At 37.3% G+C, this 12,767-nt stretch overlaps 1 protein-coding gene across 1 annotated transcript in view; it reads right to left on the reverse strand.

Annotated features, from left to right (window-relative positions):
* Positions 1-9,980, reverse strand: part of LOC118215826 (cadherin-11-like) — a 48,720-nt gene extending 38,740 nt beyond the window's left edge. Inside the window, exon 1 of the mRNA XM_035396840.1 lies at positions 9,508-9,980. The gene's annotated coding sequence lies outside the window, so the exon portion shown is untranslated. The remainder of the gene's footprint in view (positions 1-9,507) is intronic.
* Positions 9,981-12,767: the final 2,787 nt, after the last annotated feature.

The following is a 12,767-nucleotide window of genomic DNA, read 5'->3' on the forward strand; positions in this document are numbered from 1 at the left end:
TTATTACTTCAAGATCAAGAAATATATAAAAATAGGTATTTGTCCCAAACATTATAGAGCTCACCATATATCCCACTTTATGGTAGGCGGTCAGAAGAGTTCATAATTAAAAAGCAGGCAGTTTATATGAGGCAGCTCCCACACATTGAGTGCAAACATTATCCATAATACATTAAAGGTGTCAGCAGGAAATACTGGAGAAGACAGAACTCTCTTTGAGCAGCTCTCAGTGTAGCAGTAGTTTATGATGTATGATAAGTGATTACAATTATTGTTTTTTTTTATTCTTAGGTGCACAGTATTGTCTGCCACTTCAAGCAAATGAATAATTCCAGAAAAACGTAAATAAACCACCTAGATTATACTTAATAATAATAATATTAATGATTAGTATACATAGAAGGATTAGAGCTATAAAAATAATTTTAAATCTTCATTGTCAAAGTTTTTTGAAGATGAATAGGGTCACACCAATGTTACACAATAATGACTAACTATACTGATTTCTTAAAATAAGGAAAACTATATGTTTTGTGACAAAGTATTTGTTTTTAAATTCATATGCAAGAGATAAATATATGCACCTTCCACACACTGTGTGGACTGAGGAGACATTGTAATTTAGAGGACCAGTATGATGTTCAGGTGAATCAGATTATTTCAAAGTGAAGAACAGGGATAACCATGAGAACGGAAGTCATTTAAATGAATCTCAGATTGAATTTCAGTCCTCTTCATCAAAGAAAATCAAGCCACAAAAAACCTGGCTCATGGGTCTCTCTGTTTCTGGCTTCAAACTTCTCTTCAGAAAGTTCAGCACCATTCTGTCTACAAAAGCGTTATTTATTTATTTATTTGGCATGTTCAATCCCCACCATATTTGGAATGTCGAATTAACTATTTGCATTCACGTTCATGTGGGGATCACTGCTGCTGATTGGTGAGAATGAAGATGTCCGTGGTCCCCCTCTGAAATTTATGGTCACCCGCCTGCTTCTTTTCACACTACAGCCCACAGCCAAGCTTGCACTGAGCCGAGTTTGAGTAAGACACCTCAAAGAAATCCAAACGTTTGAAATACAAACTGATTTGGCAAAGGAAAACAGGCTTTCTTGATGGGATTGATATGTCAATTTGAGTTGTTTAATTGTTTGGATAAAAATGTTTTGCCAGTTCTAGAATATTGGTAAGCATTTGTATCACGGTTTTCTTTATGGACACTGTTTTTTTTGTTTTTTTTTACAAACATGTAATTGTTAGTCATGTAATATCAACTATGGCTGTCATTGGTCTGAATTGACTAATTGCTTGGATCTGTGCTTGTTAATTATGATAATCTGTGTACTGATGGCCATCGTTTATTTGGTCTAACAGCCAATAATATACATACATTTGCTTATTGGATATGTGTGACTAACTTCATTAATTTATTGAGACTGCTCATTTTATAATTGCCAGTTTTAACCAATTATGCAATGTAGTCATCTGACACCAATTTCATTAAGACTGTATAGGACCTCGAACAGGCATTGTTTTAATTGTACTAACAACTGAAAGCTGTTAACCTGTTTGCTGATATGGTTGCCTTTCAGGGGTTTTTTTTTTTTGGGGGGGGGGGGAGGGGATTCACTTGAGGACAATGTGCACTATAGTTGATTAATAGATCATTTTGCTTGTCCTCATCTATTGCAGTGTGCCAACATCATTTTATGTGCCTAATATATGTGGGGATGTTAATGTTTGTACATATATAAAGGACAACCTGAATAAATGAGTGGAGAAACATAACAAATGCAGGTACATCCATACAGGTGTAGTGCATGATACAATTAAACAATTAACATCCTATCATGCTCTGTGGCATGTACAAAAATGCTGAGCAGGGCCAGTTGGCCTTGATTTTAGATCAAGATGGCAAGAGGAAAAGATCATGCTTTTGAAAGGGGGATCGTGGTTGGGGCACAGATGGTAGGAGCTTCAGTCCCTGAGACCGTTTAACTGGCTAGAATTTCACTAGGAACAGTGATTGCAATTGTGGTTGAAAGCTCACATTTGATGACCATTATGCTTTGTGCATTTATTTGATATGTAAGCAGAAACAGAAGAGCAACTCTTCCTCAGGTGGCTGAAAATGTCAATGCAGGGTGTGTTCAAACTGTCAGCAAAGAACAGTCTGTCAACAGCTTCTTGGAGAGATATTACAGTAGGTAATGCTGCAGTGCATAAACCCATCATTACAAAGACAAATATGCATTTGAGAGTTCATAAGTGCAAAAACCACAGGCACTGGTCTACAAAGATGTAGGAAATACGTTATATAGTCAGATTAGTCATCCTTCACCATATTTCTTGACAAGTGGGCGTGTGCATGTGAAGCGTACACCAAGATAACGGTACAGGCCTGAATGCTTGTCTCACAAAGTGAGGGGGTCTGGTGGCTCATGTTGTGGGGGGCATTTTCCTGGCACAGTTTAAGTCCACTTGTCTCCTTAGAGGGAAGAGTCACTGCAAATCAATAAAAAGTTACTCTGAGTGATCCCTTTCATTCTATAATGAAATATTTCCATCCTGATGGAAGTGGTCTCTTCCAGGATAACAATGTCCACATCCATGAAGGGTCACTGAATGGTTTAATGAGTATGAAAATAATGTGAACCATGTGTTATGGGCTTTGAAGTCACCCAGTCTCAACTCAATTGAACACCTATGGGAGATTTTGGACCAACGTGTTAGACCGCACTCTCCACCACCATCATCACCAAATGGGAGAATATCTTTTAGAAGAATGGTGTTCCATCCCCCCAGTAGAGTTCCAGAGATTTGTAGAATCTATGCCAAGGCGCAGTGTAGCTGTTCTGGTGGCTCGTGGTGGCCCAACACCTTACTAAGCCACTATGTTGGTTTTTCCTTTAATTTGTCACGTGTGTGTGTGTGTATATGTGTGTATGTATGTGTATGTATGTATGTGTATATATATATATATATATATAATTAGCATTGTCAAACATGTCCCAATCAAGCTGGTGAAATATTAAATGTCCCTTTGTTCTTGAACCAGCTCCTGTTTCTTCTTCATTGCCACCCATCCCTTATAATTCAGAATCATTCCGTACTGAAGAATAAAATGGTGCATTCCTTATTAAATCAATATGGGATACTAATTATTTGTATCCTTATTTGTCTGCATTGAAGGTGGCATCCCCAATGGTGTAATCCCAGTCAGATAACTTTTGGATGCCATGTTCACTTTTTGAGCAGGATTTGTGTGGGCAAGAGATGGGCGGGGTGCTCCTGTCATTCCTGGTCACGTAACCAATCAAGGCACAACATCTGAAAAAAAAACTTTCAACACCCAAACTAAAATAGCCCTTTCAGCTCAAAAGTAGAGATACTCAGTAGATACGTTTTTGCAATGTTTTGCAATTTTTTTCTTTAAAAAAAAAAACAAACCTTGGTATATAAAATGATTGGTAAACCTTGCGGAATAATCTAAAATTGCCTGAAATATAATTATTCAGGAGCCTTAAAATCGCACCTCAGTGGCAATGCAAATCTATACATTTCCTGGAAATTACTTAAAAAAAAAAAAATAAAAAAAAAATTAAAAAAAACTATGAACACTGTGTGGATTGTCAAGCATCAATTGTTAAGTGGTCATTTATAATATGTTGTCATGAATTTTTGAGAACAGCCCTAAAAGCCATAAACATGGCCATTTGAATATTTGCATTTATATTATTCCATATACAACCAGAAATCTAGTCCAGAAACAAGCATATTGCATCAACTTTGCCAAACTTATCTCAAGACTTTGAAAATATACAGTTATGATGTGTATTTTAATAGATATTCATTTTACCTAAATGATTCAGTACGTATTAATGTCCTGTTGGCAACCAAGCAGGCATACTTTTCAAATAAAAAGTTCATAATTAGCAGAGTAAATGTGCATTTAGTCCAGGACTGTGGCCAGTAAGCACCCTTTTGGACAAAATGTTTGTATGCCTGGAATGGAAATGAAAGCATTGAAATATAATTATCTTTGTAAATTGGGAGTGATCACATATTGCTTCCAAAGTGGCATAAGGTTGTAACTGGGAAGGCTGGAGGACTCCATCAGTTGAGTGGGCACTTTTTTTATTATTTTATTTATTCATTTTTTTGAGAAGCTGCCATGGGAAACAGCTCTGTGTAAGCACATATGTGAGAGTCTATTCCTAACCCATTTACATCCTTTTTTGATTAATTTCAAGCACAGAGTATACATTCATTACTTTCTCTGCTAAAACCACACCAGCATGCATATTTATACTGATACAGAAAATATGTTTAACAAATATGCTCAATGTCTCAGATGAGCCTTTTAAAATTGGTGGGTGCATTTTAATTGAGGCAGGTATACTTAAAATCACACACCTCCATCAGTTAAGTCTTAAGTAGCATTTCACAACAATGTTACGCTGGTCAGGGCTCTTGCACGTGCATAAATGTTCACAGACGACCATACAGAAAACTAAAGCATGTGTTTTACACTGGTTTCAGTATGATTTTCCAGAGAAGCCATTGCAAACATTCAATTAGGTCACAATTCCGCAAACATGCTCATGTATGAGTATATCCAAGTCATGCCTTTCAATATCCTCTTAATAGTTTACTGAAAACCGAGATCACTATGTTCTCCTTCAAAAGGCATGTATATTTTATAAAGCAAATTAGTTCACAAAAAATCGCAAATCTTCAATAGGCAAACTGATGACTGGCCTTTAGAATCGATTGTGCTACTCTAGTGAGCATGATCCCATGGAGATCAGAACCTGCATATAGCATTTAATTGCCTGTAAACAGAAGAAAGCAATCCTTCCATTGACTTAAACCACAGCGATTAAGGCCCCAGCATTTCTGACCCACATAAACACAATGATGAGGTAGATCAATATGTGGGAATAGGGATCGAATTGCAGCCTTAGAGGACACCTGCTATTTAATGGACAAGAAGCAATGTCATAAATTTATATGGTGGAGCACCTCCTTAAAAGACAGAGAATGAGCTATGTTTAGAATTATACAGCTCCGATCAAAGTCTGAGTGCCTCACAAAGGACATTTTCAACTGTTTACTGTCCTTGCCATTATCTTGAAGTTAATCCATTCTAATTTTGTCTGCCCTTACATATCAATCCGCTACAACAGCTTGAAAATGACTGCAGTCACAGAGAACGGAAAGGAATCAAGTTTAAAAACAATACTACTTTACAAAGAGAGAAACGCCAGAAAACTGAAGGAGACACGGGCAGCACACACACGCACACAGGCAGAGAGTCAGACAGACAGCTTTCGGAATGTGTCAGTATTACTTGGAACAATGAAAGCGACACAATCTCTCTGACACGCATGCACACACATACACACAAACAAATTAAGCATTTTTGTAGTCCCATGCTTTCAATACCCTCTGAATTGATTTTTTTTTTTTTAATGAATACCACTGCACTAGGTTTTTTTTTTTTTTTTTTGTCATGTGAAGTTGTTGTTTATTATTACTAATACTAATACTAATAATAATAATAATAATAATAATATTAGTAGAAACGACAATGGTCACTTTGACACTTTTAGTTCTATTGGTACTCAAGAGCTGAATTCGCTTAATGAAAGACCTCAAACAAAACTGGTACAGCTGAATGAGAATCACAATACACAATTGGACCTACTTCACTACGTTTTATCACACGGCAAAAAATGCCATTAATAGTTAAGGATACTAATTACCTTTCATATTGATTTCATTAAAATGAAATTATATTAATATTTGCCATTAAAATTAACTATTGACTGACTTTTTCCATTTTTATTTGTTTTTGTGGTTGTTGAGACACACACACACACACACACACACCAGAGCCAGACAGACAACTTTCAGAATGAATCAATAATATTACTTGGGACAATGAAATAGAGCATACAGTATAAGAATACACACATTCTTGCTTTCTCTCTCTCTCTCAAGCTCTCTCTTACTCACACGCATGGACACACATACAAACATACACAAATTAAGCCTTTATTGTTTTTCGCTGTCCCCGGTTTTTAATACACCCAAACTGTGAATTAGCACAGCAAAAATCATAACTCATCAGCTGCAGACTCCACAGAATAAAACTCTAATATGCACACTATTAAGGGTCCGTCTACATAAAATAAAGAATTAAACTGGTCTTTTCACATCCTGCTGCAAATCTGTAGTTCTTTGAATCGCACAATATAATCCTGAGGAAAATGAAACCTCGCTGCAACAATAAAAAGGCCTCTGTGCCTTTGAAAACTCATTTGATTTATAGAGTAATGATGTTGTATCTCCATAAATGCAATGACACCATTTTGACTAATCTTGCAAAAGCCTGACCATTGTGAAAACCTTCTTAATGTAGATTCTGTATATCACACTGTTTTGTACTGACGGCACTTGTGGCCTGTGAACAACTTTGCCTGACCTAAATCTCTAGTTGCACAAGGATACAAAAAATCAATAAAAAGATATGCAAAGACTTTGCATTAAGTGGTTCATTGACATAACACCATCGAAATAAAATTAATTGCACAAACCACCGAGCCTGTGACCTCCATCACATTCCACAGTGAATAAAATCTATGACGCTAATATTCATTGAAATATCATATACTGTGATCACAAATAGTTGGCATGTAGGCCCCTTTAGGCAAAAGCATTTCATTCCTGGTACAAGTAACCCCAAAGATAGCACATGAAAGGTGTTAAAGTAAGATAAGCACTTCAGTGGATGCACGCTGAGAAATGGATTGCTTTCTCTGACCCTGGAATAGGAAAAAGATATCACATTGCAAATAAATAAACAAATACATAAATAAATACTGTTTTTTCACCAGCTTTAAGGAATCAAGGCCCACATTACGTGAAGAAATTAACATAAGCAGGCATGGATTTAATCAATATTTGTCATTCACATGTCACATGCTCTTTATTATATTTTTTTATTTTTATTTTTTTTAAACACTCAAAGCAGATATTTACTGAATACACAATGCTGTGGCTGCTGGACCAACCTGTTCCACAATTCCTCACTCTCCTATTACTGTCAATAGCTGGCCCTTAAAAACCATTAAGGAAATTATACTAGCAATGCAGTCTAAATGTACTAGCAATCCCATACCACAATATTTTAGTCCCAGCACTAGACTTAGAACAGCTAATTTTAAACCTAAAGTTTAGCAGATGGTAAGTTGCCAGTGGACCTACATTTTCTAAAGACTATACTTTTGAGTGTACCTATTGTTACCCCGCTGAGGGAACTGAGGACACCTTAAAACCCCTAGCAGTCAAATAACAAATGACTTTATTTGTTGAAAATGATTGAGTCTCTTCCTCTATCGACCCATAGTAATAGGCACACTGGCACAGCACAGAATAGAGCAGGAAGGGTGCACTTTGTTATTTATTTATTTTCTACCCAGGACTCCAGCATGGTAATGTGACACTGAAGGTAACAGAAGCCACTGACTAGAAAGATGTTAATCCTGACAAAGTGCCACAGCATTACCCTGAGCCGCAGCTAGATTGAATTCTGTGTCCCCGGGGATCGCGGGCAACACCGGTGGTGGCGCTCCATCTTTTTGAGTGCCCCTTGAAGACAGCTGCCTAGTTACAAACTGGGCCTTGCGCTCCGAAGAACGACAGCACCCTCTGTCGAAAATCCAACACACATTTCAGGACACGTTTCAGTACGTACAATTTGCGTACGATTGGCATCTGCCTGGTTCCATAATTAAACCTGTTTATGACTAGGAAATCAATATGCATAATATTCCGATTCGATCTGTCTGCCTACCCGTTTTACTTCAATAATTAAAGAACATGTTAATTTTACAGTATGCGCATATATGGGCATTAAACGGGAAAGCAGGAAGTTTCAAAAGTACGTCCTATTGCTCGTCATTGCATTGACAACCGTTTGTTTTAAATAATCAAACACAGAACATCCCTGGGTCTATTTTCCCTTGCTTAAAACCTCAGTGTATTGGTCGTATTTGTTATTTTTATGAAAGTGGCAATACATTTAAACCCCATATTCACATTATATACATAAAATACATCATTTTCTTGTCAATTCATCAGTGATTAAAGCCGGCAACCGTTTTTGTGATAACGGCTTCCTCGAAGTCAAAAAAGAAAAGAAATTGGCAGACCAATCTCACAAGGCCTAACGCACAGGAGACATGAATATTCAGCCCGTTAGCCTGTTGCCAAAAAAAAATCATTCACCACTTTTTTTTTTGGATATTATGCAAACAATTGAAAATAAATTCGACACAATTTCGTTAAATGAAATTCAAATCACAGCGAATTTAATCACTGTAGGGTTTTCAGTCACTAAAAGTTACTGCTCTCCGAACGCTAGAAGTTATTTGCTCTGCCGTACATAGCTGTATAGCCCATCATGTAATACCATAATATGTGCAATTGCGTCGAATAAAGAACATCACTTTAAATGTGACTGACAGGACCTTCCGAAGAGCGTGTGAGGGACGGGTGATGGCTGATTTGGCGAAGCAAGGCATGCACATACTGAGCTAGTAGCCTACACGAATCTGAAATGATGGCCGAGTGGAGTCTGTGACGTGCAGTTTTGTACTAGCTGTATATCAGAGATAAATTAGCATTGTAAATATGTTTATTTTTTCTTTACCGTGCTTATTCAGGTGAACTGGGTGCAAGTTGTGCTCTATTCTATGAGTATTGCAAAGTTTAATTTGTATTTGAAGAGCACACGCAAATCAGACACGATGCTGATGGCTGCAACTCCATCCCGTTTTTCGTTTTTTTTTTTTTCTTCTTTTCCTGATTTATTCATAAACCTTGATTTCGCAAATAGCCTTGTCGAGTAGTTCCATGTGAAATTGTATCCTGAAGTTTCAGCACTTCAAACGCCCTGCTATGATATTTATACCCCCCCCCCCCCCCCCCCCCCAACTTACACCCTTACAAAAGGAGGGGATCTACCGATAAAATTTAGAATAGATTTAAATAGTGCGTGTGTGTATGTCTCGTATTATCTATAATGAGATATGGAGACGACTTGCAAGCTACGAATGAATGACTGGTGCAGATGAAAGTATCCAATCGAGTTAAAAGGTCAGGGTTTTGTCAGAGGTAAGCCGAAGCCTATTTTGACAAAAATCCTAAAACAACTCATTGAAACCGGATTCAGACGGGAATTTAACCTCCAGTATTTTCCCATTTAATCTTTTTTTTTCATTTAAGAAATGCGCCTTTTACGATGAACAGATTTTCACCCTTTGACTTTGAGGAACTGAAGTCCCATTTTCAAAGACAAAATCACTTCGGTTATGTCCCAAGTGCAAATACTTTCAAATAATTAAGGCACAAGTTCCTAATTTATAAGACTGGTATTATCAGAAGCACAACTCTAACTTTCAACTATTTCAAATGGATTAAAAGTCAAAAGCCCTTTACCTTTAGACAGTGCCAGATACGGTTCAGTCACCTCCGTGTTCCAACAAGCAGACCCATTAGCGATTACAGACTGCGACAACTTCGCTATGTCAAGAGGCGAACATCCCACACCATTAGTCTCTAAAAGAACGCTCCAGAAATAGGCTTGTCCCTTTGTAAAACAAAAAGGAAAATATTTAAAACTGCTTCAAAATGACAGGGCGTTAAAGTTGGATAACGGTATAAAATTGTAGCATCCTTCCGCGATCAATCCGGTGCAGCTGGTCTAAAGCGCACGTCCCCTCTTCATTTTCAGCGATAATAAACTGCGCTTATTGTAAAATAATGCAAGCCACTCCGTTTTGCCGTTGGTGACTGGGAAGACTCTGCCCTCCTTTTAACGTTTCCAGATGGAAGCAGTTTCTCGTCTGTCGCACAGTCTCAGTCAGAGCAAAGTAATAGCTTGAATGGTTAAACTCGGTTCAGAAACCTTTCGCCCAATCAAAATAGGCGGATGGCGGCAGAGCCCTCCCCGAGGACCAAGCTCTCTGAGGAAATAATATGACAAAATCCACATCTCTCCAAGTCGTCCGGTGGGTAGAAAAACATAGGCCTACATATGACGTTAGTGGAACGACTGACGCTTGGCTTAAAATGATTATGTTGTGTTAGTATATTACATTAATGTTCTCCATTCAGTGTAACCACATTACATGGGTCACCATTGATTTAAACACAATGTAACCACAATTCCACTGGAATGGTTTCCTATCAGAGGTTTTAAAATGTTGACAGAAAGCTGTGGTCGGGTTTTGCGGCTAGGTAGTTCAGATAGGATAATGGGCACGTCCATTGCTTAATATTTATCACAAACGACCTGCTCTTGAGAATCATGTGCTTTAACGTTGAATAACAGGTAGACACGAAAAGGAACGGTAACTTGCGAATGTGTCCTATCATCCAATTAAAAAAAGAAATAATAATAACAGCCTTATTTTTTAGGTTAGATGTCATCAGAGGCTTTCAGAAGACATGTGCGCGCGTGTTTTGTGCGCAGGTGCGTGTTTGTGCATGTGTGTTCGTGTGTATACACGCAGATATTGTGGCTTTGATATTATCATTGCATAGCCTAGCTTAATGTAATTGAAATGCAATGAGGTTAAGCCAGTAAAATAAGCGTTTGTACCCTTTTTTTCTTTTAATTCAGGTTGGTCGAATAGCATATTCAGCCAAAAATGTTCCTCGCTTCAAGCCACGTGATCTCGTATAGGATCCTCCTCCTTTTATTCACAGTTTGGCATGGGACATAACGAACAATCAATTGCGTAAGATTATTAGCCTGTCTAATAATTGAATCAGCCTGTCACTGGAGTAATGGATTCACTGATCATAGTGCAGCACCTGTCTGAAAATAAGGGGGGGGGGGGGAACTGAGGTGACAGTCCACGATGGCCCTGTAATCAATAATGTGTCGGGCGCTAATCAGCTTTCTTGAAGGCACAAATTAGATGTCAGGTAAAGACGGCATCCTCCCCCCCCCCCCCCCCCCCCCCTTCTTTTTTAAGCATTGTTTAAGCACACTCCCTGTGCAACTGCTTTATTTTCTGTGTGATTTGAACTGGAAGCACTGCAGCACAGTAACATGTTTGATCAAATGCTACTGTTTTTTTTTTTCTGTTTGTTTATTTTTGTGTCATATGAGATCAAGTTGGTGTCTAGTCGTTGTTGTTAATAATAATAATAATAATAATAATAATAATAATATTTGAAACAACAAGTCACTTTGACACTTCTAATTCTATCAGTACCCAAAGGCTGAAAATGTGTTTAGTGAAGGCCACCTCAGATCAAAACAATACACGTAAGCTTTCATGTTTATTAAAATGTTATTTTATTAATATTTGCAAATAACATTTATTAACTATTGACTGATATTTTTTCCCCATTTTTATTTGTTTTTGTGGTTGATATTAGACAGACACAGATATGCATGTGCATGTGTACACACACAAACACATGTAACTTTAAAAAACAGATGATTCCACTTCATACCCATGATAGGGCAGTATGAATCCATTTTCTCCTGCTTTATTTTTGTCATCACACAGCTTAGGCAGAAATATTTCATTTTAAGGGAGTATAGTAGTTAATGGACTAAACATTAGTTTTAAAGCTAGTGGAAGGTCAATGCAATTTGTCCCTTTGCATTGGTATCACAGTTTTCCTTCATTTGGTCATAAATGCATAATTTGGCCATTTTTGATGGCACTTAAGCATAATTGGTATGAAGATTAAAAATCATAACAAATGAGAATTATAATTTATATGTGATAATGGGTTAAGTCAACTAATTAATAAAGTCCATTAAAGGAGACATTACATTTTTTCTCCATTCTATCTTGTATACTCTGTGCATTAATAGAAACCTGTACCCCACTTGAAACTAAATTCACAAGTGAATGTGAATGTTAAAAAAGTACACAATGAGTTAATTACTAGCGAACGACTAAACAATAACAAACGAAAAGTTATTAGAATAATTTTAAAAAATCTTTACGTATGACTTTTCTTATACTTAGCTTTGTGTATGACTGCTGTAACATTTGAGTCTAAAACTGACTGATCCTAAAAGTGAATGCTGTATGACATGTATAGCACTGGAAAATTGTGTAACAAGTTAGGGCAGTTCAATGTCAGAATACACCAAGAACATAGGAGACCAAGGGAACATTGGCGAGTGCAGTTGATGTAATCAAATGAGAGTACAGATGTACTGTACCTCCTCATTGACAAAAAAAGAGGCAGTGAGGTTGAATCGTGAATCTCAAGGCCCAGATGGAGGGGACTGCTGTGCCTATGATACAAAGTAAATAGGAATGGGCCCTGCAGGGATCCATCAGCAGAGGGGGCCGTGCCTGGCACAACCTGGAAATTATCTTGTTTAAAGAGATGGATCTCGTGTTTCCCCACCCATTGGCCACGAGGGAGCAGATAATCCTGCCTAATATGATAAAAATGTTTTCTCTGTCTAATGAAGGGCACCAAAGGCTGTGACTGAACTGAGTGGAGTCATGACATGACTAATGGTAATAAAGAAATTAACAAATCTATAAATCATTTATTTATGTATTTATTTATTACACTATTATTCTGTAGAAGAATTTTAGTATCAAATTCTGGTTCAGTAAGCACATTTACAACCTAAAAGTGGGCAACAAAAAGATCAGCCATTAAGTTTCAACCATCTGTCATTACTACCTTTTGTTGAAGTGTGCAAGTTG

Source organism: Anguilla anguilla, chromosome 16, assembly GCF_013347855.1.
Source record: "Anguilla anguilla isolate fAngAng1 chromosome 16, fAngAng1.pri, whole genome shotgun sequence".
Classification (NCBI taxonomy): domain Eukaryota; kingdom Metazoa; phylum Chordata; class Actinopteri; order Anguilliformes; family Anguillidae; genus Anguilla; species Anguilla anguilla.